This window comes from Aotus nancymaae, unplaced genomic scaffold (assembly GCF_030222135.1).
Source record: "Aotus nancymaae isolate 86718 unplaced genomic scaffold, 86718_ANA_hifiasm-v0.15.2.pri h1tg000103l, whole genome shotgun sequence".
Lineage (NCBI taxonomy): Eukaryota > Metazoa > Chordata > Mammalia > Primates > Aotidae > Aotus > Aotus nancymaae.
In genome coordinates this window covers 2436228-2462317 of record NW_026988518.1, presented here as the reverse complement: position 1 = coordinate 2462317, position 26090 = coordinate 2436228, and the positions used below count along the sequence as shown (strand labels likewise).

At 37.9% G+C, this 26090-nt stretch overlaps 1 protein-coding gene and 1 pseudogene across 3 annotated transcripts in view; one reads left to right on the top strand and one right to left on the bottom strand.

Moving 5' to 3' along the window:
- Window positions 1-26090, bottom strand: part of DPYD (dihydropyrimidine dehydrogenase) — an 865822-nt gene that overhangs the window by 687452 nt on the left and 152280 nt on the right. The window lies entirely within an intron of this gene.
- LOC135272055 (zinc finger protein 131-like) lies at window positions 6169-25828 on the top strand (annotated as a pseudogene).

Genomic DNA, 26090 nt, shown 5'->3' with positions numbered 1-26090 from the left:
AGTGGAAAATAGCACTTACCTAAACTAACATTGAAATACTTATCTTAGAAGACAAGTATATTTTTATTATTGTGTAGAAACCAGTAAATACTGATATTTTTTTAAACTGCTTTGTTTTAGATGAATATTTGTAAGACAAATAAATATTACATTGTATTGCCACCTTCTGCAATCTTTATGTATTTTTTGTTTTCCTAAATTGATATAGTTACTAAAGACATAATTCTGATTTAATTCATTTGCTTTAACAATTATATATTTATTTATTTATCGAGCATTTCCTAGATACTTACAATGGGACAAACACTATACTATGAACCAGAGTTTCAAAGATTAACATTAACAGAATGTGATCCGTACCTTTACACAATAACCATATTATTGGACAGCAAATATTTAAATATCCCATTATGGATATATGGAATGCGATAAACTAAAAGCATGTGTAAAACACTCTACAAGCATGAAGAAAGGAATGGGAAGAAACAAGAGAAATGTCCCATGGAAAGTGGCTTTTGAGATGAGCCTTAAAGAACGATATCTTTGACACAGAATTGAAGGAGGCAATTTGGGGGAAGAAGCAGAATGAGCAGAGGCATAGAACATAAAAGTACATAAAGCATTTAGGGAAAATCTCTGTTCCTCAGAAGAGTTAAGATAACAGATAGCTGAGATAGGGTAGCTGGAATGAAATTCTAGTCTGTACTGGAACTCAGTTTTACTAGTCCTCTAAGATTTTGGCTAACATGACATGGTAAAATTTGGATTAGAAGCCCATCTTTATTCCAAATATACAGCACTACTTGAATCTCTTTCACACACATACACAGACACACCCCACATAAATACAGTTGATCCTCCCATATCAGTGGGTTTCACAACTGCAGATTCAACAAATTGTAAAACAAAATATTCAAAAATAAATTTCAAAAATAAAAAAATAGCAATACAACAATAAAAATAACAGCCTTAAAAAATGATGAGTTTGTGTCCTTTGTAGGGACATGGATGAATCTGGAAACCATCATTCTCAGCAAACTGACACAAGAACATAAAAATCAAACACTGCATGTTCCCACTCATAGACGGTTGTTAAATTTTTTAAAAAACTGGTACACACTGGGGTCTGTTGCAGGGTGGGGCCAAGGGAGGGACAGCATGGGGTAGGGAGGTTGGAGAGGGATAACATGGGGAGAAATGCCAGATGTAGGTGATGGGGGGATGGAGGCAGCAAACCACATTGCCATCTGTGTACCTATGCAACAATCCCGCACGATCTGCACATGTACCCCAGAATCTAAAGTACAATAAAAAAAAGAAAAAAAAAAAACAAATAAATGTTAAGATACAGCATAGCAGCTATTTACATATGTATATACATTGTTTTAGGTATATGAGTAATCTAGAGATGATTTAAAGTATACAGGAGGATGTATGAGGATGTGTGCAAGTTACATGCAACTATTAAACCATTTTATATCAAGGACTTGAACATCAACTGATTTCAGTATCACTGGGGGTCCTGGAACACTGGTGGATGACTATAATGTCAAAGTACAGAGGCCACCTAAAGAACAACTGATATACTTCAAGGATTAGAGAAGAAACAAAGATACAGAGTAGCAAGCACAGCTGAAGCTACAGGTCTGAAGTGCTCCAGGTTCTGAAGCAAGCAGAGATAGCCTAGAATGAATTCCTCTGGTGTAACTGAGACCAAATGTGCCCTGCCTTAGGTGGGGGACTGTAGTCAAACTCCTTGCTTAAAACCACAGGCCAGGTGGACAGGACTGATCTTCCCATGCAAGGGGTTAGAACATATAAAAATGATACAAAACTGTATGCCAAAGAGAAAGGAGGAACCCAATATAGATGTAGCTTGAATCTAAGATGTATGTCCAGCCCCTCCTCATGTGGTTTCCACAGATAAAACATCAACACAATATCAATATGGGATTACTCCCAGGGACACTACTATAAGACATGATTCTACATCAGGTGCCTTGAAGTGCATGTTGAAGCAATCATGGAGTTGTTCGATGGGAGGGAAGGAGTTCATCAAGATAAAAACAAATAAAGACAGCAATCACTCTAGATGCACAAATTCACAAAATTTCTGAAGTTATATAAGGAAAAACACCAAAAAAAAACTGCCAATTCTAAGAAAAAAATTTATTACAAAGTGAAAAAGGAGCAATCTAAAAAATGTCTTTAAAATTACTGTTTACAATTCTCATGAGAAAAGAAAATAAAGGAGATACTACTATCCCTTAATGACAATATGAGAATATATGAAACAAAACAAGCAGAAATTAAAGAGAAATGGAAGGTACTAAAAAGAGCCAAACAGAAATTCTCAGGATAAAAAATTCTGACATTACAGCTATTACTAAAAAGCCAAAAAGTAACAGATGCTGACAAGGTTGCTGAGAAAAGGGAACCCTTACACACTATTTGTGGGAGTGTAAATTGTTCAACCATTGTGGAAAGCAGTGTGGCAACTCCTTAAAGAACTGAAAAGCGAACTACCACTTGACCCAGCAATCTTATTAACTGGAGATATAAATCATTCTATCATAAAGACATATGCATGCCTATGTTCACTGCAGCACTATTCACAGTAGCAAAGACATGTAATCAACCTAAATACCCATCAACAGTATATGGGATTTTTTTAAAAACTGGTACATATACACCATGGAATACTATGCAGCCATTAAAAATAATGAAATTATGTCCTTTGCAGAAACATGGATGGAACTGGAGGCCATTATCCTAAGCAAACACAGGAACAGAAAACCAAATACTAGATGTTCTCACTTATAAGTGGGAGTTAAACTTTGAGTAGATATGGGCACAAAGAAGGGACCACAAAGACACTAGGGCCTACTTGAGGGTGGACAGTGGGAGGAGGGTGAGGATCAAAAAACTACCTATTAGGTACTATGCTGATTACCTTGGTGACAAAATAATCTGTACACCAAACCCCAGTTTCATACAATTTATCTAAATAACAAACCTGCACATGAACTCCTGAACCTAAAATAAAATTTAAAAAAAATAAAATTCAGTGATTGAAATGAAAAAGTAAAAAATGAGGTACATTTCAGAGAGGACATAGTCAGAAAAATTTAGCAAATTGTTATATGGTACTGGAGAACTCATATAAAATCTAGCACAGAGTGACAAGATTAACACCTTTATTTCCAAAGATAAGAATTTTAGATATTATTGTACAGATAAAGGAGAGCCATCAAGGTTATTATTCAGGGGATGCTGTAGAAACTCAATTCTGTTGTCAGTATAAGGAATGAGTAGCAGGTTATTGTCATATTCCTGCTAGGAATGATAAAGTCATGAACAAATAGCTGGTAGAAAGAATGGGAAGAGAGCCATTATTTTCCCCAGTTTTTCTCTCTAACTTCATTAAAGTCAGTCTTTATATTTTAAAACTGCTTAGATTCTGTTAAAACTTGATCAGTCAATCTCTAAATCCTCTCCTCCTTAGCCTTAGATTTTCTCTCCACTTTTATTCCTGTCTTCATTCTTTCTTTCAAATCTACTTAGCAGAGAACTTCAGAATTTCCTGGCTAGAATTGTCTTTTTTTTCCTAAAAGATGTACACCTCCAATTTGTTTTAAGCATAGCAGCCATAACATTTTCAAAGAACAATCAAATCAAGCTCACATTCCCACAATATGGTAGTAGAAATAGCATTTTCTTAAAAGTAAAATGGACTTAGATTCAAATTCTGATTCTTCTGTGTATTAACTATGTGTCAACTCACAACTGCTGTGAGTCTCACTTTCTTAATCTGTAGGAATGGCATAAAAAGCTCCTATTTCATAGAAGTATCATGAGGAACAAAGGAGATTAAGTCTCTACAGAGTCTAGCAAAGTGTTTTTAATGTAGTAAATGTACAATAAATATTTTGCCATCCTCATTAACACCCAGCATGAAAGGCATTTTCTAATATTCATGCCTGAGAAAGAAAAGACCAACACCTCCACTGTGCCTTATCTTTCTCTGTTTATATATTTGATTAAACTAATTTATGTACACATATATCTCCCCCTACTAGATTGTAAAATCATTTCAGAGAAGTGCCCATATCGTATTCCTTTCTGTATCATTCTCTTTACAGCACAGTGCCCAGTTAATAGGAGGGGCTTAATAAATGTTAGATTAACAAATTATTGGAGGTAAAGTCTAATTTATCTTCCACTCACTGCCTATACATGCCAACAATGGTTTTTTAAATTGCACAGTACAAACTGCTTAAATTATCATTACTTTCTCTTCCTTTTTTGTTTCTTCTCTCATTCCCTTTAGTTTTCTTCTCCCTGGCAAAAGCATACCCAATCTACCTTCATTGTCTCCATCAGTGCTGACATATCCTTTCTCTGAACTCTTCCATCAAGACAGGAAAGAGAAAGGATTTTAACTATCATATCCAACAACATACTCTTGTACCTAGCCCAGTTTGTCATACACAGTATGAACTCAAATTTGTCGAATTCACCTGAATAATCTTGCCTATTGATTAAAATAGTTATTGCACAGCAGTAAAACGAATCATATAAAAAGGTAATGCATCTTTTAAATTATTATGATTTATTAATTCAATTATTTTATGTTAGGGTATTCAAAAAGAATATTTAAAAATCCAAAAAGGGCATCAAAATTCTCAATATTCATCCAAACATTTATTATGAATCTTATTTCTCTCTGAAAATAAAGCTTCATACCAGCTTAATTAGCATGCATTTATTATGTGTAAAAACATCCTCAAGAATTTTCCTTTTCTTCCAATCAGGTCATAATTGTTTGCACTAAGAGATACTACATATTTTATTAATTCAGAATGAACATAAAGTAGGATATTATCACTGTATTTAAAAAAATATTAACAACACTGCTGACAGAATCTTTTAGGGTAAGAAGGACAGCATCAAACAGGAGGAAAGACTAAGTTGAGAAAGAAGAAACAAGGGTCAAAAAAACTGAATAGGAAAAAACAAAACTGATGAAGGGGTGAATATAAAACAAAAAATGAATAAAAGAGGGAAGACCACAGAAAGTAAAGAGAGAAAAAACAAGCAAAGAGAAAATTAGAGAATGAAGAAGGAAATGAATTTTAAATGAAGAGTTAGATCCATAAAACTCTAGTATTAGAAAATCAAAATACAGTGGAAGGTAAAAATTACACAGTCTTCCCAACACAGAGATTTTTAATATTTTCCCATTCTCTACCGAGAAATTCTTATATAATTTCAAAACACTTAAAAGGAGGTCTGTATTTAGATTTTAACTGTTTTGTTTTACCACAAAGGTGACATTACATCTGCACTACATGTTCAAGTTAATAATAATGAATACTTTTTAGCATTTGTCATTCAGTTCTAAGCAAAAATAAATAAACTTTTAACTTTATCACTTTACACAAAGTTAACTGTCTAATTCTCAGTTTCCATATTTTATATGAAAATAAGTAATCTAGTTCTATTCATAATTAACTTACACTTTAAAGAATTTTTAAACTCTACGGAAAATTTTTTTTCCTAAGAATACATTTTTACAAGAGGGATCCAAGATGGTCGATTAGGAGCAGCTCAGGATTGCAACTCCCAGTGAAAGCACGGAAGGTGAGTGGACACCGCATTTCCAGATGGATTTTATTGCCCACAGACCAGGAGATTCCCAGGCGGAGGAGCCCCATGGGTCGCTAGTGTGGCTGGTTTGGCTGGTGTGGCTGTTTTGTTGGCGCCCCGGCGCGGCGGTTCTCGTTACAAAATACACAGGTCCGGGCGCCGTTTTAGCTGGCAATTGGCGTTCTGGGAAGGCAGAGTCATCCATTCATCTGATCAAAAAGGGACTGAAACAGGGAGCCAGGCCAGGAGATTCCCTGGGCAAAAAAGCGCCACGAATCTCAGCACCACTGTTTCAGCTGGCACAGTGGGTAGCTGCACGGGAGATCACACAGATCCCAGTGCCTTTTGAACAGGTGACTGGAACACCTGGTAGACAGTAGACTGTTCAACAACAACAAAAAAAAGGCTCTGAGGTAGGGAGCCAGGTGATCAGGCTTGGGTGGTCCCACCCCCCAAAAAAAACAGCAATTGGAAAAGCTCCGGATTGAGAGATTCACAGCAAGCACAGCTGAACCCGGGATGTTCCAGCTCTGTGGGGGAGGAGTGTCTGCCATTACCAAGGCAGTCCAGCACTACGAAGGTAGTTTGCCACTGCTGAGGCAGCCTGCCATTACAGAGAGAGTCCATCATTACAGAGGTGGGCCGCCATAGCCAAGGCAGTTCTAACTATACCCATATTAACAGGACTGCAGGGAAGTTCACACAGCACCTGGGCGGAGCCCACAGCAGCTCAGCAAAGCCTCTGCAGGCAGACAGTGACTAGGCTGCCTCCTTGATGGGCAGGGCAGCCCTGAAAAAAGGCAGCAGCACAACAGAAACTCATAAATAAAGCCCTAACGCCCCAGGAAAGAGCACCTGGGAAAAAAAGGGGTGGGGGTTATGAGTTCTGCTGCAGTAGACTTAAACGTACCTGCCCAGCAGCTCTGAATGAACGATGGAGCTCACAGCTCAGCACTTGAGCTCCTATAAAGGACAGACTGTCCCCTCAAGCAGCTCCCTGATGCCTGTATATCTAAAGAGTCACCTCATAAAGGAGAGCTCAGACTGACATCTGGCAGATATCCTTCTGGGACAAAGATAGCAGAAGAAGAAACTGGCAGCAACCCTTACTATTCTGCAGCCACTGCAGGTGATCCCCAGGCAAGCAGGGCCTGGAGTGGACCTCACCAGTCCTATAGCAGAAAGACCAGGCTGTTAGAAGGAAAACTAAGAAACAGAAAGAAATAACTTCAACATCAACAAACTGGACGTCAACTCAGAGACCCAATCTGAAAGTCAACAATTACAAACATGACAGATGGATAAATCAACAAAGATGGGAAGAAACCAGTGCAAAAAGGATGAAAACAGTCGAAACCAGAATGCCTCTCCTCCTACAAGGGATCACAACTCCTCACCAGCAAGGGAACAAGGCTGGATGGAGAATGAGTGTGATGAATTTACAGAATCAGGCTTCAGAAGGTGGGTAATAAGAAACTTCTGTGAACTAACAGAACATGTTCTAACCCAATGCAAAGAAACTAAGAACGTTGAAAAAAGATTTGATGAAATGCTAACAAGAATAAACAACTTAGAGAGGAATATAAGTGAATTGACAGAGCTGAAAAACACAACACGAGAACTTCGCAAAGCATACACAAGTTTCAGCAGCTGAACTGACCAAGTAGAAGAAAGGATATCAGAGGTCAAAGATAAACTCAATGAAATAAAACGAGAAGGCAAGATGAGAGAAAAAAGGGTAAAAAGGAATGAACAAAGTCTCCAAGAAATATGAGACTATGTGAAAAGACCTAATCTATGTTTGATAGATATACATGAATGTGACAGAGAGAATGAATCCAAGCTGGAAAATACTCTTCAGGATATTATCCAGGAAAACTTCCCCAACCTAGCAAGGCAGGCCAATATTCAAGTCCAGGAAATACAGAGAACACCACAAAGATATTCCTCAAGAAGAGCAACTGCAAGGCATATAATCGTCAGATTCACCAGGGTTGAAATGAAGGAGAAAATGCTAAGGGCAGCCAGAGAGAAAGATCGGGTTACCCACAAAGTGAAGCCCATCAGACTCACAGCAGATCTCTCCACAGAACCCTATGAGCCAGAAGAGAGGGAGGGTCAATATTCAACATCCTTAAAGAAAAGGACTTTCAACCCAGAATTTCAAATCCATTTTTTCCTGTCCAGCCAAACTAAGCTTCATAAGTAAAGGAGAAATAAAATCCTTTGCGAACAAGCAAGTACTCAGAGATTTCATTACCGCTAGGCCTGCTTTACAAGAGCTCCTGAAAGAGGCACTAAACATAGAAAGGAACAACCAGTACCAGCCACTCCAAAAATGTACCAAATTGTAAAGAGCATTGGCACAATGAAGAAACTGTGTCAACTAATGGGCAAAATAACTAGCTAACATCAAAATGGCAGGATCAAATTCACATATAACAATATTAACCCTGAATGTAAATGGGCTAAATGCCCCAATCAAAAGACACACACTGGCAAATTGGATAAAAAGCCAAAACTCATCGGTGCGCTGTATCCAGGAAACACATCTCACGTGCAAGGACACATGTAGGCTCAAAATAAATGGATGGAGGAAGATTCACCAAGCAAATAGAGAGCAAAAAAAAGCAGGAGTTGCAACTCTCGTCTCTGATAAAATAGACTTTAAACCAACAAAGCTCAAAAGAGACAAAGAAGGACATTACATAATGGTAAAAGGATCAATACAACAAGAAGAGCTAACTATCCTAAATATATACACACCCAATACAGGAGCACGCAGATACATAAGGCAAGTTCTTAATGACTTACAAAGAGACTTAGACTCCTACACAATAATAGTGGGAGACTTTAACACCCCATTGTCAATATTAAACAGATCAATGAGACAGAAAATTAACAAGGGTATCCAGGACTTGAACTCAGATCTCGATCAAGCAAACCTAATAGACATCTACAGAAATCTCCACCCCAAATCCATAGAATATACATTCTTCTCAGCACCATATCACACCTACTCTAAAACTGACCACATAATTGGAAGTAAATCACTCCTCAGCAAATGCAAAAGAACGGAATCATAACAAACAGTATCTCAGACCACAGTGCAATCAAGTTAGAACTCAGAATTCAGAAACTAACTCAGAACCGCACAGCTTCATGGAAACTGAACAACTGGCTCTTGAATGTTGACTGGATAAACAATAAAATGAAGGCAGAAATAAAGATTTTCTTCAAAACCAATGAGAATGAAGACACAATGTACCAGAATCTCTGGGACACATTTAAAGCAGTCTCTAGAGGAAAATATATAGCAATAAATGCCCACATGAGAAGCAAGGAGACATCTAAAATTGACACCCTATCATCGAAATTGAAAGCGCTAGATGAGCAAGATAAAAAAAAACTCAAAACCTAGCAGAAGACAAGAAATAACTAAGATCAGAGCAGACCTGAAGGAGATAGAGACACAAAAAACCCTTCAAAAAATCAACAAATCCAGGAGCTGGTTTTTCAAAAAAGATCAACAAAATAGACCACTAGCCAGATTAATAAAAAAGAAAAGAGAGAATAATCAAATAGATGCAATAAAAAACAATAAAGGGGGTATCACCACAGATCCCACAGAAATTCAAACTATCATCAGAGATTATTACAAACAACCCTATGCACATAAACTAGTAAAACTGGAAGAAATGGATAAATTCCTGAACACTTGCATCCTCCCAAGCCTAAACCAGGAAAAAGTCAAAACGCTGAATAGACAAATAATGAGGTCTGAAGTTGAGGCATGAATTAATAGCCTACCACCCAAAAAAAGCCCAGATCCAGATGGGTTCACAGGTGAATTCTACCAGACATACAAAGAGGAGCTGGTACCATTCCTTCTGAAACTATTCCAAACAATCCAAAAAGAGGGAATCCTTCCCAAATCATTTTATGAGACCAACATCATCCTGATACCAAAACCCGGCAGAGACTCAGCAAGAAAAGAAAATTTCGGGCCAATATCCATGATGAACATAGATGCAAAAATCTTCAATAAAATACTGGCAAACCAATTGCCAACAGCACATCAAAAAGCTTATCCATCATGATCAAGTAGGATTCATCCCAGGGATGCAAGGCTGGTTCAACATATGAAAGTCTATGAAAATAATTCACCACATAAACAGAACCAAAGAAAAAAACCACATGATTATTGCAATTGATGCAGAGAAGGCCTTTGACAAAATTCAACAGCCCTTTATGCTAAAAATCCTCAATAAACTAGGTATTGACAGAACGTATCGCAAAATAATAAAAGCTATTTATGACAAACCAACAGCCAATATTATACTGAATGGGCAAAAACTGGAAGCATTCCCTTTGAAATCTGGCACTAGACAAGGATAACCTCTCTCACCACTCCTATTCAATATAGTACTGGAAGTTCTAGCCAGAGCAATCAGGCAAGAAACTGAAACAAAGGGTATTCAAATAGGAAAGGAGGAAGTCAAATTATCTCTATTTGCAGACATGATTGTATATCTAGAAGACCCCCTCGTCTCAGCCCCAAATCTCCTGAAACAGATAAGCAACTTCAGCAAAGTCTCAGGATACAAAATCAATGTGCAAAAATCACAAGCATTCCTATACACCAATGACAGACTTAAAGAGAGCCAAATCAAGAACGAACTGCCATTCACAATTGCTACAAAGAGAATAAAATACCTAGGAATAAAACTAACAAGGAATGTAAAGGACCTCTCCAAGGAGAAGTACAAACCACTGATGAACGAAATAAAAGAGGACACAAACAGATGGAGAAACATTCCATGTTCATGGTTAGGAAGAATCAGTATCATGAAAATGGCCACACTGCCCAAAATAATTACAGGTTCAATGCTATCCCCATCAAGCTACGAAAGACCTTCTTCACAGAACTGGAAAAAAACACCTTAAACTTCATATGGAACCAGAAGAGAGCCCGCATAGCCAAGTCAATTATAAGCAAAAAGAACAAAGCGGGAGGCATCACACTACCGGACTTCAAACTATACTACAAGGCTACAATAATCAAAACAGCATGGTACTGGTACCAAAACAGAGATATAGACCAATAGAACAGAACAGAGGTTTCGGAGGCAACATCCCACATCTACAACCATCCAATCTTTGACAAACCTGACAAAAACAAGCAATGGGGAAAGGATTCCTTGTTTAATAAATGATGTTGGGAAAACTGGATAGCCATGTACAGAAAGCAGAAACTGGACCCCTCCCTGACACCTTACACTAAAATTAACTCCAGATGGATTAAAGACTTAAACATAAGACCTAACACCATAAAAACCCTAGAAGAAAAGCTAGGCAAAACCATTCAGGACATAGGCGTAGACAAGGACTTCATGACCAAAACACCAAAAGCATTGGCAACAAAAGCCAAAATGGACAAATGGGACCTAATTAAACTCCACAGCTTCTGCACAGCAAAAGAAACAGTTATTAGAGTGAATCAGCAACCAACAGAATGGGAAGAAGTTTTTGCAGTCTACCCATCTGACAAAGGGTATCCAGAATCTACAAAGAACTAAAACAGATTTACAAGAAAAAAACAAACCACCCCATTTAAAAGTGGGCAAAGGATATGAACAGACATTTTTTAAAAGAAGACATTTATGAGGCCAACAAACATATGAAAAAATGCTCATCATCAATGGTCATTGGAAAAATGCAAATCAAAACTACATTGAGATACCATCTCACACCAGTTAGAAAGGCGATCATTAAAAAATCTGGAGACAACAGATGCTGGAGAGGATGTGGAGAAATAGGACCACTTTTACACTCTTGGTGGGAGTGTAAATTAGTTCAACCATTGTGGAAGACAGTGTGGCGATTCCTCAAGGACCTAGACATAGAAATTCCATTTGACCCAGCAATCCCATTACTGGGTATATATCCAAAGGATTATAAATCATTCTACTATAAGGACACGTGCACACGAATGTTCACTGCAGCACAGTTTACAATAGCAAAGACCTGGAACCAATCCAAATGCCCATCAATGATAGACTGGACAGGGAAAATGTGGCACATATACACCACAGAATGTTACGCGGCCATAAAAACTATGAGTTCCTGTCCTTTGTAGGGACATGGATGAACCTGGAAACCATCATTCTCAGCAAACTGACATAAGAACAGAAAATCAAACACCACATGTTCTCACTCATAGGTGGGTGTTGAACAATGAGAACACATGGACACAGAGAGGGGAGCATCACATACTGGGATCTGTCGGGGGAAATAGGGAAGGGACATCGGGGGGTGGGGATTTGGGGGAAGATAGCATGGGGAGAAATGCCAGATATAGGTGATGGGGAGGAAGGCAGCAAATCATGCTGCCATGTGTGTACCTATGCAACAATCTTGCATGTTCTTCACATGTACCCCAAAACCTAAAATGCAATCAAAAAATAAATTAAATTGAATTTTAAAAAATACATTTTTACACTACTTTATTATGATCTACAATGCTGATTTATAAATAGCATACAATATTTTATGTATCACATTTGTTTTAGAGATTTATTATGTAATTCCTCCTTGTAGGTGGAAATTTATTTGAAAGCAATATTGATTTTAATTCATATTATGTCTCTCATGCTTCGAACAGTGCCCAACAATTTATACATTAAACAAATGTTTGTTGACTGAATTAATGAATAAATCAATGAGATTTTGTCGCTTATACTTTGATTGTGTTCTATATGAACTATTGTTCTCATATGTTTGACACATTTGTGCCTTTTTTCTTCCATTGTAATCTACCTATTACTACCAGGCCAATCTTTAAATATTTATTTCACAGAGGACTCATTATTTCAAAACCCTAAAAATGTAAATGCCTGACTTTTTCAGCCACAGATTTTAACATTCTATAACACTTTCACAACTGTTGAGTTTTACTTTTAGTTTCAAGCATATGTTATTGTCATAAACTCATTGTTGGAGTTGTTTATAGAATTTTGGGGAAGGAAATGCTTTTTCATTTTATGTTTCATTGCTTGGGTATCTTACACATTTACCAACAAAGTGTTTTCAGAAATTTGTGTTTAATGCCTTACTTCTGACTAAGGCTATAGAGAGGCTATTAGACCACTGTACCCATCAGCCATTACACTGAGGCACATCACTGGAGCTATTCAGGTGTAAGCTCACAGAACACAGAAGCAGCTGTGGAAGATAGCAGCTATGACAGTTAACACATCGAATCTACCCCAGGAATTCCATATTGTTTTACTCAACAGCTCACACCTCTCAGGTGGGTTTAGGAAATGAACGGGAGAATAGTTTGACAGTCTTACTCCTGAGGAGGCACTGGCAACTCATCAGAAAACTGGTTGAGACCAGTTGAACTCAGTGTAGACCTGCATGACTGTCCAACCTGACCCTTAGACTTGTGAACAGTAATACATGCACGTTGTTCTAGGCCACTGGGTTGGGAGTGGTTTGTTCTACAACAATAGCTAGTTGATGGAAGACTGTGCCTACAAGTACAATAATATGTAACACAAACCTAAAATATATGGCATTGGCTATAGAATCAGGTAGTAAGCAGAGGCTGATAATTGCTTCAAAGCCAAAAAGATGATATGTCAACTATTATCAAAGGCCGAATAATGAAATGATTATGTATGCCGGAAGAATGGTGACCTGTGTTATGCAGCAGCAAATGTAAAATCATTGCAGCTGGGCACAGTGGTTCACACCTGTAATATCAACACTTTGGAAAGCCGAGGCAGGTAGATCACCTGAGGTCAGGAGTTCAAGACCAGCCCAACCAACATGGAAACCCCATTTCTGCTAATAAATAAATAAATAAATAAAAAATTAGCCAGACATGGTGGCACATGCCTGTAATCCCAGCTACTTGGTAGGCTTAGGCAGGAGAATAGCTTGAATCCGGGAGGCAGAGGTTGCAGTGAGCCAAGATCGTGCCATTGCACTCCAGCCTGGGCAACAAGAATGAAACTCTTGCCTGTGGTAAATTTAAAGTAAGATTATGTACCTAATAGATTTATGGACTATGGTAAGATAATTTCTTAGGTATTATTCAGATTGTCAGTTGGTTTTATTGCGTGTGATAAAGTATATTGATAAGGAGAGAGTCAAAAAAGCACTCATCTGTTTGCAAGCAGATTTTAGAGGGAATACAGAGAGGCCAAGGATTGCTGAGTTGGAAAATGAAGTTGATTTTCCTTATAGTCTTTCCAGTTGGCAAATATCTTCCATGTAAAATGAGGCTTAAAGACTATGATCAAATTAAGGCTGTGGCTTTAAATACCTTTGTTAAGCCCTCTGAAAGAATTAAGTGGTGCCCACCAGGGGAAGGGTGCTTCTAGAAATCTTAGAGTATTCTCCCACAAACGTCAAATCCCCAAAGAGCAGTAATTAAGTGTGTACAAAGAAGCATTCTCGAAAATAATTATAGTATGGCTTTTGTAGCAGAAGTATAGTATAACCAGACTTAGAGAAAACCCATAAAGTTTTCCCACAATTTTCATAGGTGAAATAGCCATCAACCTGTAATAAAAAAGATTTAAATTGTGTATAACTTTCTATAAGAATGAATAAGTCTAAGAAAACTAATCAGGTGCCATATGGACCACTTCTTCAGAAATAGCCCAGGAGAAGATGGCCGAAAAGAAACAGCTCTGGAGTGCAGTTCCCAGTAAGAACAATGCAGAAGGTGAGTGATCACCACATTTCCAAACGAGTTATTGCTGCCCACAGACCAGGAGATTCCCAGGCTGAAAAGTGCCACACGTTTCCAGCATGACAGCCAGTGCAGCAGGTCTCCGCACAAAAACTCACACAAATCTGGGCGGCCATTTCAACTGGCATCTGGAACACCTAGGAGACAGAGCCCCCCCATTCAACTGAAAAAAAGGAGGCTGAAACAGGAAGCCAGGTGATCTGATTCGGTGGGTCCCACCCCTACAAAGACCAGCAATCTGAAACACTCTGAATTGAGAGGTTCACACCAAGCGCACTTGGACCAGTGATGGTCCAGCTCTGTGGGGTAAGGGTGTCCACCATTATTGAGGCAGTTCACCACTACTGAGGCAGTCCACCATTACCAAGGCAGTCTGCCATTAGAGAGGCAGTCCGCCATTACTGAAGCAGACCACCATTACCGAGGCAGTTTTAACTATACCTTTATAAACAAAACTGCAAGGAAGTTCACACAGCAGCTGGGCAGAGCCCACAGCAGCTCAGCAACAAGTCTGATGGCATACTGTGACTAGAATATCTCCTAGCTGGGCAGGGCATCTCTAAAAAAAGGCAGCAGCATGTCAGGAACTTATAAATAAAGCCCCACATCCCAGAACAGAGCACCTGGGAAAAAAGGCAGTTAGGAGTTCCACTGCAGCAGATGTAAACATACCTGCCCAGCAGCTCTGAACAGAAAAACGGAGATCACAGCTAAGCACTTCAGCTCCTCTAAGGGTCAGACTGTCTCCTCAAGCAGCTCCCTGACCCCGGTATATTCAAAGAGATACCTCATAAAAGAGAGCTCAGGCTGACATCTGGCGAGTATCCTTCTGGGACTAAGATAACAGGAGAAAGTGGCAGAAAGTCTTACTGTTCTGCAGCCACCACAGGTGATCCCCAGGCAAGGAGTGTCTGGAGTGGACCTCCAGCAGTCCTACAGCAGAGGGGCCTGACTGTTAGAAAGAAAACTAAAAAACAGAAAGAAATAACTTCATCATCAACAAAAAGGACGTCCACTCAGAGACCCCATCCGAAAGTCACCAACTACAAAGACCACAGGTAGATAAATCCACAAAGATGGGAAGAAACCAGTGCAAAAAGCATGAAAACACCAAAAACCAGAACAACTCTCCTCCTCCAAGGGATCACAACTCCTCACCAGCAAGGGAACAAAGCTGGATGGAGAACGAGTCTGATGAATTGACAGAAAAAGGCTTCAGAAGGTGGGTAATAACGAAATTCTCTGAGGTAAAAGAACATGTTCTAACCCAATGCAAAGAAACTAAGAACCTTGAAAAAAGTTTGATGAAATGCTAACGGGAAAGAACAGCTTAGAGAAGAATATAAATGACTTGATGGAGCTGAAAAACACAAAACACAAGAACTTCGCAAAGCATACACAAGTTTCAATAGCCAAATCGACCAAGCAGAAGAGAGGATATCAGAGACTGAAAATCAACTCAATGAAATAAAATGAGAAGGCAAGATTAGAGAAAAAAGAGTGAAAAGAAATGAACAAGCCTCCAAGAAATATGGGATTATGTGAAAATACCTAATCTACATTTGATAGGTGTACCTCAATGTGACAGAGAGAATGAATCCAAGCTAGAAAACACTCTTCAGAACATCATCCAGGAGAACTTTCCCAACCTAGCAAGGCAGGCCAATATTAAAGTCCAGGAAATAGAAAAAACACCACAAAGATATTCCTCAAGAAAAGCAACCCCAAGGCACATAATCGTCAGATTCACCAGGGTTGAAATGAAGGAGAAAATGCTAAGGGCAGCCAGAGAGAGAGGTCAGGTTACCCACATAGGGAAGCCCATCAGATTCACAGAGGATCTCTCCACAAAAACCCTACAAGCCACAAGAGAGCAGGGGCCAATATTCAACATCCTTAAGGAAAAGAACTTTCAACCTAGAATTTCATATCCAGCCAAAATAAGATTCATAGGTGAAGGAGAAATAAAATCCTTTGCGAACAAGCAATTGCTGAGAGATTTAGTCACCACCAGGCCTACCTTACAAGAGCTTTTGAAAGAAGCACTAAACATAAAAAGGAACAAACAGTACCAGCCACTCCAAAAATATACCAAATTGTAAAGAGCATCGACACAATGAAGAAACTGTGTCAACTAATGGGCAAAATAACCAGCAAGCATCAAAATGGCAGGATCAAATTCACATATAACTATATTAATCTTAAATGTAAATAGACTAAATGCCCCAATCAAAAGACACACACTGGAAAATTGGATAAAAAGTCAAAACCCATTCGTATGCTATATCCAGGAAACCCATCTCACATGCAAGGACAAACGTAGGCTCAAAATAAAGGGATGGAGGAACATTAACCAAGTGAATAGAGAGCAAAAAAAGGAGGAGTCGCAACCTAGTCTCTGATAAAATAGACTTTAAACCAACAAAGATCAAAAGAGACAAAGAAGGGCATTACATAATGGGAAAAGGATCAATGCAACAAGAAGAGCTAACTGTCCTAAATGTATACACACCCAATACAGGAGCACCCAGATACATAAAGCAAGTTCTTAATGACCTACAAAGAGACTTAGAGTCCCACACAATAATAGTAGGAGACTTTAATACTCCATTGTCAATACTAGACAGATCAACGAGACAGAAAATTAACAAGGGTATCCAGGACTTGAACTCAGATCTTGACCAAGCAAACCTAATAGACATCTACAGAACTCTCCACCCCAAATCCACAGAATATACATTCTCAGCACCACATGACACCTACTCTAAAACTGATCACATAATTGGAAGCAAACCACTCCTCAGCAATGCAAAAGAATGGAAATCATAACAAACAGTCTCTCAGACCACAGTGCAATCAAGGATTGAACTGATTGCACTGTAGAACTCAGGATTAAGAAACTAACTCAGAACTGCAAAATTTCATGGAAACTGAACAACTGGCTCTGAATGTTGACTGGATAAACAATGAAATGAAGACAGAAATAAAGTTGTTCTTCGAAACCAATGAGAACGAAGACACAATGTACCAGAATCTCTGGGGCACATTTAAAGCAGTGTCTAGAGGAAAATTTATAGCAATAAAAGCCCACAGGAGCAGCAAGGAAAGATCTAAAATCGACACCCTGTTATCAAAATTGCAAGAGCTAGAGGAGGAAGATAAAAAAAAACTCAAAAGCTAGCAGAAGACAAGAAATAATTAAGATCAGAGCAGAACTGAAGGAGATAGAGACACAAAAAAAACCTTCAAAATATCAATAAATCCAGGAGCTGGTTTTTTGATAAGATCAACAAAATAGATAGACTGATAGCCAGATTAATAAAAAGAAAAGAGATAAGAATCAAATAGATGCAATAAAAAACGACAAAGGGGATATCACCACCTATTCCAAAGAAATACAAACTACCATGAGAGATTACTACAACCAACTCTATGCACATAAACCAGTAAACCTGGAAGAAAGGAAGAAATTTCTGCACACTTGCACACTTCCAAGCCTAAACCAGGAAGAGACAATAACAAGGGCTGAAGTTGAGGCACCAATTAATAGTCTACCAACCAAAAAAAGTCCAGGTCCAGATGGGTTCACAGCAGAATTCTACCAGACATACAAAGAGGAGCTAAATAGTTCTGAAACTACTTCAAACGATTCAAAAAGAGGGAACCCTTCCCAAATCATTTTATGAGACCAACATCATCCTGATACCAAAACACAGCAGAGACTCCTCAAAGAAAGGAAACTTCAGGTCAATATCCATGATGAACATAGATGCAAAAAAATTCAATAAAATGCTGGCAAATCGACTGCAACAACACATCAAAAAGCTTATCCATCACAATCAAGTAGGTTTCATCCCTGGGATTCAAGGCTGGTTCAACATAAGCAAGTCTATAAACGTAATCCAGCACATAAACAGAACCAAAGACAAAAACTACATGATTATCTCAATAGATGCAGAGAAGGCCTTTGACAAAATGCAATAGAACTTTAGGCTAAAAACTCTCAATAAACTAGGTATCGATGGAACATATCTCAAAATAATAAAAGCTATTTACAAGAAACCCACTGCCTATATCATACTGAATGTGCAAAAACTGGGAGCATTCCCTTTGAAATCTGACCCTAGACAAGGATGCCCTCTCTCACCACTCCTATTCAATATAGTATTGGAAGTTCTAGCCAGAGCAATCAGGCAAGAAAAAGAAATAAAGGGTATTCAATTAGGAAAGGAGGAAGTCAAATTGTCTCTATTTGCAGATGACATGATGGTATATTTAAAAGACCCTATCATCTCAGCACAAAATCTCCTGAAACTGATAAGCAACATCAGCAAAGTCTCAGGATACAAAATTGATGTGCAGAAATCACAAGCATTCTTATACACCAATAACAAACTTAAACAGAGCCAAATCAAGAATGAACTGTCATTCACAATTGCTACAAAGAGAATAAAATATCTAGGAATACAACTAACAAAGGAGGTAAAGGATCTCTTCAAGGAGAAATACAAACCACTGCTCAAGGAAATAAGAGAGGACACAAACAGATGGAAAAACATTCCATGTTCTTTGTTAGGAAGAATCAGTATCGTGAAAATGGCCATACTGCCCAAAGCATTTATAGATTCAATGTTATCTCCATCAAGCTACCTGTGACCTTCTTCACAGAACTGGAAAAAAAACACCTTAAACTTCATATGGAATCAAAAGAGAGCCCGCATAGCCAACACAATCCTAAGCAAAAAGAACAAAGCTGGAGGCATCATGCTACCTGACTTCAAACTATACTGCAAGTCTACAGTAATCAAAACAGCATGGTACTGGTACCAAAACAGAGATATAGACCAATGGAACAGAACAGAGGCCCGAGAGGCAGCATCACACATCTACAACCATCTGATCTTTGACAGACCTGACAAAAACAAGCAATGGGGAAAGGATTCCCTGTTTAATAAATGGTGTTGGGAAAACTGCCTAGCCATGTGCAGAAAGCAGAAACTGGACCCCTTCCTGACATCTTACACTAAAATTAACTCCAGATACATTAAAGACTTAAACATAAGACCTAACAGCATAAAAATCCTAGAAGAAATTCTAGGCAAAACCATTCAGGACATAGGCATAGGCAAGGACTTAATGACTAAGACACCGAATGCATTGGCAACAAAAGCCAAAATAGACAAATGGGATCTAATTAAACTCCAGAGCTTCTGTACAGCAAAAGACACAATCATTAGAGTGAACAGACAACCAACAGAATGGGAAAAATTTTTTGCAATCTACCCATCTGACAAATGGCTAATATCCAGAATCTACAAAGAACTAAAACAGATTTCCAAGAAAAAAACAAACCACCCCATTCAAAAGTGGGCAAAGGATATGAACAGACACTTTTTAAAAGAAGACATTTATGAGGCCAAGAAACATATGAAAAAATGCTCATCATCAATGGTCATTAGAGAAATGCAAATAAAAACCACATTGAGATACCATCTCATGCCAGTTAGAATGGCAATCATTAAAAAATCTGGAGACAACAGATGCTGGAGAGGATGTGGAGAAATAGGAACACTGTTGGTGGAGGTGTAAATTAGTTCAACCATTGTGGAAGACAGTGTGGCGATTCCTCAAGGACCTAGACATAGAAATTCCATTTGACCCAGCGATCCCACTACTGGGTACATATCCAAAGGATTATAAATTGTTCTATTATAAAGACACATGCACATGTATGTTCATTGTGGCACTGTTTACAATAACAAAGACCTGGAACCAACCCAAATGCCCATCGATGATAAACTGGAGAAGGAAAATGTGGCATATATACACCATGAAATACTATGCAGCCATAAAAAACAATGAGTTTGTGTCCTTCGTAGGGACATGGATGAATCTGGAGACCATCATTCTCAGCAAACTGACACAGGAACAGAAAATCAAACACAGCATGTTCTCACTCATAGGCAGGTGTTGAACAATGAGAACACATGGACACAGGGAGGGGAGCATCACACACAGGGGTCTGTTGGGGAAGAATAGGAGAGGGACAGCGGGGAGTAGGGAGGTTGGGGAGGGATAGCATGGGGAGAAATGACAGATATAGGTGACGGGGGATGGAGGCAGCAAACTACCTTGCCATGTAGGTAGCTATGCAACAATCCTGCATGTTCTGCACATGTACCCAAGAACCTAAAGTGCTATTATATATATATATATATATATTTATTTATTTATTTTAAAAAGGAAGGAATTCCAGTAAAATAAATAAATAAATAAATAAATAAATAAATAAATAAATAAAATCATTTATTTTTATCTCTTAAAAAAAAAAAGAAAAAAAGAAATAGCCCAGCAAAGTGATAGACTATGAAGGTCACCACGGAAGGTAGAGCAAAAGGGTGCCAGGGGAAAAAATAAACAGGGAAGTTACTCCCATGGAGCAAAGGCAGGATTTAAGAAACATTTCCTATTTTCTAAATGAGGGACTTGGTAACATTTTTCTAGCATGATTTCAGAATTACTACTGCCTGTGACTGCTTGGTAGCTCCCATTTTCCCCCTTTTTGGAGTTCCATCTGAGAAGCCATATCAGAACTTTATGTAGTATAGGAGACCCTGGAATTAACATGATGTTAGAACTGGATTCAATCTGGGTTGGGACTGAGCATATTTTTTCTTTAGGAGTGACATGCATAACTGAGACCAGGAGTGGTAGTCTTTGATAGACTTCAGATAAAATGAGTCCATTTCTTTCCCTTTCTCTGTATCCATTACCTTTGCAATGGGACTTTGGAGCTCTTCTTATCAAAATGTAAGCTTTTTCCCTACTCTGTGAATTTAAACTGACGTTAATTGCTTTAACCAAGAGAACGTGGCAGAAATAATGGCATGCTCATTCTGAACCTCAGTCTAAGAAACTCTGCATGTTCTGTTTCCTCTTTGGAACCCTGCCATTCCTATGTGAATGACTCCTAATTGTCTGATGGAGGATGAGAAACCACAAAAAGAAGAGTCCACTTGATGAAGCCAAAGCTACCATAGGCTACCCTACAGGCACCAAATCTCAAATGTGTGAAAGAGTTCAGCCAAGGTAAGCAGAACTACCTACACAATTCAGCCCTGACAGGATGTGTGAGTATACTCAAATAATAATAAATGTTTATTATTTGAAGCCACTGAGTTTGGGGCTGGCCTTTTTGCAGCAGCTAATACAAGCAATGATCCCTTACAAATATCAACCACAGACTAACATCCAAATTTAAAAAATATATAGAATTAATTTCAGTAGTCCTCCCTTTAAATAGGGTGAGATCTAGATAATCATTTTAGGTTTTTTCAACTTAAGACTGTGGTTTTCCTGCCAACACACGAAGGAAATGATTAGATTTGTGAAAGCTAATATAAAATCCACTACTGCAATAGAAGACTATCTGATTTTTGCTTAAATATTTCCGTGAATAGGTTTACAATGATCAAGTTAAGAAGGACATAACCCAGAGAGACAGAAATCAGGTCCTCAAAAGTTCTGGAAATCAGAGTAATATTCTCATAAATTTGTATCTCTTTCTAATTATGGAATTTATTGAGCAAGGAGCCTCTCATATTCAAATAATTCTTGAATTTTTAAATACTTGGAGCCATATAATATACAGATTTCTGAAAGTTGCTGTATGTCTATATGTAGATCTTTGTGTGTATTATACAAAAAAAATTTCATTATAATGAGGTCATAGAAGTGGAACTCAGGAAACATGAACTCTTGTCCTGAAATGTGCCCTTGTCAGAGTTTATTTCAATGTTAACTGATTCTAAATATCCTTTTTGTGCAAGCATTGCCCAACATCATCATATAGGCAAGAATTTCACACAAATCACTGATAGATAGAAAAATAAATTCACTCATCTCTTTTATTGTCATTTTAGAAGATACATTGAGATCTGTGATAATATAAGAATTTTAAGTATTCCTTCACATTCTAAACTTAGTCATTTTCTTTGCAATGTAGATAGTTGAACAGTTACTGTGATGTGAAAATTGGAATAATTCAATTACAAAAGCTAAATTTCTGCTACGAGATGGATAAATGCTCCACATTTTTTGCTGTGGCTTAAAACTGATTTTTATGCACACAGGGCTTCTAAACCAAAAATACTATTTCAAAATGCATCTTTTCCTAATAAGGAAAAACTCACATCAGTCTAACAGGTTAAATGAAAAGGGTAAATGAGAGAGCTCTTAAATGTAGCACAGCAAATTTCACAAAATACAATTTTAAGATACAATAAATATTTGTCATATTTTTGCAATAAAAGTGGGAAATAAAATTATATTTATATGTTAACCAGGATATAATCATAAAATCTCCACAAAGTAAAGACAAAACACAAAAAAACTCGAGTATTAAATTTTAAAAGTGAAAATTTCATTTGATTTTTCATATGAGATTACAAAAAGAAAAGCATTTACTAAGATATAAGAGGCCTCTCGATAGCTAGTCATCTTTGTATTGACAGAATATCCCAGATTCTTACAAATGATTTAGAAATTCCTGGTCTTGCCTAGATTTCCATTAAGTAGCAGTTTTCTGCAGGAAAGAAAAGGACATTTTGGAAGGAATAAAGTATTCTTTGGCATAACAATTTTCATTCCCAAAGAATATAAGAGCTGGATATAATTCTACAAATTTTTCTAAGGCAATTGAAAAGCAATAGTCAACAAGGTGATAACGATCTTTACCTTGAAAAGACACTATTTTTAACATTTTTCAACCATAGAATAATCTCCATCATGTATCTAAGTTACAAAAACCATTTAACATAGGCTGGAAAACGTTCGTCATCACATAATGATGATTTCATTTTAAATAATTATAAGATGATTTGTTGTGGTGAAAACTCTCCATTTTTTAGATTAGAAAAACTGTTTTGTTTTGCTTTAAACATTTTCAATGTGTGGGACAAGATCCCAAAACTAACCCTCAAAATATTTTTTGGAAAATATCTTAAAGTCAAACTTGAAGTTGATTTAGAAATATTTCTGATAAAATATAAATATATGTATTATCAAACTTGAACATACTAGCTGTTTAATTCTGTGACAACAGCTTAAAAATCTGCAAATATTATTTCTCTCCATAAATTATTTTAAAAATCACTGATAAAGAGATAAGGCAGAAAATTAAAGGATATATTTTTAAGAAATGGTCATAAGTTGAGCATAAGAAAAGACCATGTAGTAGATATTTTATAATATAAAATATTTTGTAAAATAAAAAAAATTAATGTGCTTTAAATTATTAGACTTTGTAATCAAGCACACAAGTTATCCATTTTAAAACAGCACTGGCTTTTTTCTTATCTATTAAATATGAATGTTTTTGTATTAGTTAGAAAATCTGTGGAGCTAATGTACTGTCTATCATATTGACAGAGGAAGTCAGAAACATTCCTGATCCCCAAATTGGGATATATAATTAGTTTTAAAGAAGATTAATGTATTCACCTACTTGTTTGAATCAGATGTAAGGGAATATGATGTCATATACAATTATTATTCCACCACTCAATAAAAAACCTTGCACCCATCTTCCAAGCCCATGTGTGATCTGATTTTTCCGGTACACTAAGGCAAAGAAAAAAAAAAACCCCGGGATACAGAAAGCCCCCTGTCCTTGCAATAAGGCAAAAGGTCGAAATTGAGCTGATTAACACAAGCCACCTGCAGATGGCTAAGCTGAAAGAGTACACTGTAACACAGGTTCACTGGGCCTTCGGGAACTGTAAGCACTCATGCTACCTAGATGCTACTGTGAGGTCCACACTCCCCAAGACCTGCCCGTCTGCATGCTCCCACCAGGGGTTTGAGCTTCAGGACACCACAGAAGCAAGCCACACCACTGTCGCATGCCCAGCAAGGGGAATAAGAGAACTTTTCCTGTTTCAACTGGGGGCTCGTCCGGGATCCTGGACATTGAATGTGAATGCAAAACTGTTGGATATGCCTCTTTTCCAAAACCCTGCCTCCTCTGTTTCTTCCCCATGGGTAAAAGACTCTCCTTCCCCTCACGGAGTTTTAACCACCCTAACCAGGCTAGTTAAATCTCCCAGACTTCATCTCTTTTCTCTCTCACTGTTTGAAATGGCTCTTATCTCTTCCTTTATGATGTTAAGAGTTTTGCTACAGGCTACAGCAATGTTACTAAGTAAAATAAGCATTTGGCTCAGCTGCCAAAGGTGCAGATCAGACCAACTGTTCTTAGAGGTATCATCTCAGCCTCTACCCTATAAGCCTCAGGCACGTATGGCTCTGGGCATCTCTCCTTATTCTTTCCCCTTCCAGCTCAGGTGCCTGGGCATGTCTACAGCATCCAAAGGCTGTGCCTCAAATCCACATTTAAATTGTTTTGCCATTTTAAGGAATGCTTGAAATCACACTCCACTGAGAGTTTCAAGTGTGAAATATGCAATAAAAGGTATCTTCAGGACAGCACATGGAAATAGCACCTAAATTCTTACCACCTTGAAGAAGGTGGTAACTGAGAAAGAACTGGGGAAAAATTCACGCATATCAGTACTGTGAGAAACAGTTTGACCATTCTGGACATTTTAAGGAACATCTTTGAAAATATATGGGTGAAAACCCTTTGAATGTCCAAATCATCATCAATGATTTGCTAGAAATAGCACCCTTAAAGGTCACCTCACTACATGGCAAACTGGAGGAGGGGCAAAAAAAAGGAAAAAGAAGCTCTGTGAAGGCCAGGTCTGCAACCGTGTTTTTAACAGCTGGGACCAGTTCAAAGATTGCTTGGTAATACACACTAGAGATAAACTCAACCATTGTACTTTATGCAACTTGTGGTTTATGCAAGGAATTGACTTAAGGAGAAATCTCAGTGATACAATATTTCAGACTATCTAGTAACAGAAGTTCTTTCAGTAGAAACAGGTGTGCAAACTGAACCTGTAACATCAATGATTATTATAGAATAGGCTGGAAAGGTGCATGTGCTACCATTGCTTCAGGCCCAGGTGGATTCAGCACAAATGACTGTGGAACAAGTTTATTCAGCATAGGCTCCAGGAACAGCCAGGTGTACAATTCACACATGAGTGAGCTTCCAGAGAAGGTCCAAGTGAGTTATCTAGAAGTGGGTTGAATTCAGACTGAAGAAGGTACTAAAGTACATCAGGTGCCAGTAGAAGTATAAACTGAACTTCTAAAAGCAGATTTGAACCACATGACCCCAGAAATCCTGAACCAAGAGGAGAGAGAGCCTAACAAAACAGATTCTGCTGAGGCTGCCAGGAAGATCACAAATACGCTGAGGATTGAGAGACCAAGCCAACAGTGAATTCTGAAGCTGAAAAGTCAGAGAAGGAGGACAGAACAGCTATGCTGGTTTTAGAATGAAATAACACATGAATATATTTTTTAATTTACTTGTTGGATTGATTATGAGCAGTATGACTGTTCTTAAGCCAACAGGCAAATGGACCAAAGTTAAGCTGTTTCTTGTTGTGCTGAATTGTTTCTGTAAAAACAAATTGATTCCCCTCCACCCACTTAATGCCACAGAGAATGGATCTTTTCCATAACAGAAGGGGAGTTTTGAGAAGTATATTTCTGGAAACTTAAATGGATTATAGTCTGATTATGTAGCTGGGTACAAATA